At 31.9% G+C, this 2,740-nt stretch overlaps 1 pseudogene across 1 annotated transcript; it reads left to right on the top strand.

Moving 5' to 3' along the window:
- The first annotated feature begins 808 nt into the window (after positions 1-808).
- On the top strand, positions 809-964 carry LOC311601824 (large ribosomal subunit protein eL39-like; annotated as a pseudogene). The gene has a single exon. The product of its transcript is annotated as a large ribosomal subunit protein eL39-like (transcript).
- Positions 965-2,740: the final 1,776 nt, after the last annotated feature.

Raw genomic sequence — 2,740 nt, forward strand, 5'->3', positions numbered from 1 at the left:
TTTTCAGCATGTGTACATGGTTGATATATTGGAAATTATTCTTTATGTGAAAAAAAGTCAGGAGACATGTATTTTCTCTTGAAATAAAATGAGAGCTACTATGAATGAGAAGTCAATGGTGCATATGTGAACTCCCAGAGACTTTAGCAACACACACAGGACGTACACAGGTACAAGCCAGATGGGATCCATCACTGAGAGAAAAGAGTGGACAGGGGCTCCAATCTCTAAGCAAGACGTTGTCTCCAATTAACATCTGCTTTTAGGAAAAAAGTAGTTTTCTTTAATAGCGTCTCATTGGGTATATTAAGCATAATTAAGGGTAGGCCCCATGCCCATCAGTAGATGGCCACCACAAATCAAACTCAGTGTTATATTTGTAGATGTTTTGCTTCATATTGCTTTGCTTTTGCTTTCATTTCTTTTTATTTTTTATTTATTTATTTTTTGTGCATTTCTTAACTGATCTTTTGCTTGTATAATTTTTTTGATTTTGTGTTTTTATGGATTTTTGTTATGTGTGTATATGTCTATCTGCATGTTTCTTGTGCCTTTATTCTCATGGTTCTTTTGTTTTGCTTGTTTTCTTGTTTTCTAAAAAGAGAGAAAGAGAAAGAAAGGGAGAGGAGTTAGATGGGTAGAGAAGTGGAGAAAATCTGATAGGATTTGTGAGAAAAAGAATACCAGACTATATTGTATAAAAATTGTCAATAAAATATATAAAATTTGATTATGCTCTTCTGGCCAGAAACTCCTCTTCTCCTTTCCTCCACCATCATGCTCTGTGCATCAGACTCAGCTTCTTATTATGTCTTCTCCCAAGACTTTCAGAATCAAGTGATTCCTAGCTAAGAAACAAAGGCAAAACCGGCCTATTCCTCAATGGATTTGGATGAAAACTGGTAACAAAATCAGGTACAACTCCAAAAGAAGACACTGGAGGAGAATGAAGCTGGAACTGTAAGGATTCACACAGTGGCAAGGCTGAGAGTTTATACTGAATCATGGTCACTGATTGATTCTACCAGATGGAGTTTAGCATTTTTAACCTGGACACTTGGTCATGTCTAAATTGGGGGTGTGGTTTGTCCAGTAATAAAATGTAGAATGTTTCAAAAATATACAAAATCTAAGGAATCAATTCAATAAAATAGCAAAGCTCCTTATGTTACAAACCCCTAAGATGTAGCCAAAAATCATAGTGAAACCCACTGTTGCACAGTTTTCTAGAAGTCAACTCAAGATTTCTTTTCTTATACTTAAATAATATTTTCTAGAGGCAATGCTTAGTTGTAATTATGTGAAAAGTTTAAGAATATATTATTTCTTTGGGCATAGTTAAATATAATTCACATTTATGTCTGTACATTCCACATTAGAAAAATATGTTATTATTGTCCTGAAAATGACAAAAACAAAAATCACATTGTTAAGAAAAAATTACCCAAATACACTATTACTCATTCATGGATTGGGCAACTTTAAACAAACCAGGGATACTTTTTAGATGCATGTATTTTCAATGAGAAGATGAGGAACTAACTTAATTAGACAGTTTTTATACTCTTATCTATAATAAACTACCTTTTCTCTTATCTAGGGCATAGATCTTGCTAAATCTTACACGTTAGTAGTTTGCATTAGATAAATAATATTTTATGATTTTGATAGCTACACAGGTATATCTGAGCTAAACTGAAATTATAAAATATTAAATATCATGGCCAAGAGAGATTATTAATCATTTATAGTCATTATTTAACTTTGTCATAATTATATGTGAACCTGACCAGTTAGAATAATCACAATACTTTTGAAAATGTTATTTTGCATAGAATAATTTACAATACTTAAGCTAGAGAGGTGAGCTAATCAGAAGACTCATAAAAGAATATGTATGCTTCTAAGAAAAAGAATATTAATGCAATTTCAACTTGGTTTCCGAGAGATTATATTATATAATTTCAGAGCAATCTATGCTGTAGAACATAAGTGGATAGTATAACAAACATACATGGAATGTTGTGTGGCATTGTCTTGGCAGATATCAGCAACCTGTAACTAAATGTATGAAGTCACTATAGCAATAAAATTAGTATTTTCAGAAGAATGATATATTAAAATTTTTGCCACCAGTTTGCTATACAAACAAAATGAAATTTCTTTCCATTCATCTGTGAACTTCACCTAAAACATGTATATCCAGATTTTTAGATTCAGATTCAGATTCATTTTTAGTTTCTTTTCCTGCCCCTCTTCAATTTCCTTCCTCTAAATCTTCACTCATCATATTTATTTTTTAACTTCCTCTCACTTGCTATGTTTCTTACTAAGATTGAATCACATTCCTTAGCTCACACTAGAATCACAGAGTTTACAACCATAGGGGAGAATAGAATGGAATTGTGTGGCATTGTGTAATGGATTGCTAGGGTCTAATAGTCTGTAACTCTAGCTCTAGTTTCTGCTTATAACACTTAAATTACCTTCTACTTTGGTTCCAGTTACTCTTTCTAAAACAATGATAAAGTTTAAGCCTGTCTATATTTTATACATTCTTTGGATTTTTTTTATAATAATAGTATTTAGCTTGAAACACAATTCCTTCCTCAATATCAGTCAAGCACTCATCGCAGGTTTTTTTTTTAATCACTGCCCACAAATCTTTTTCAAATTCAGTCATTCAAATATCTGACATTTTATGATTGCTTTCCTTATGTACTTTGAATTTTGTCATTAA

Source organism: Acomys minous (assembly GCF_964271855.1).
Source record: "Acomys minous genome assembly, chromosome: 7".
Classification (NCBI taxonomy): Eukaryota; Metazoa; Chordata; class Mammalia; order Rodentia; family Muridae; genus Acomys; species Acomys minous.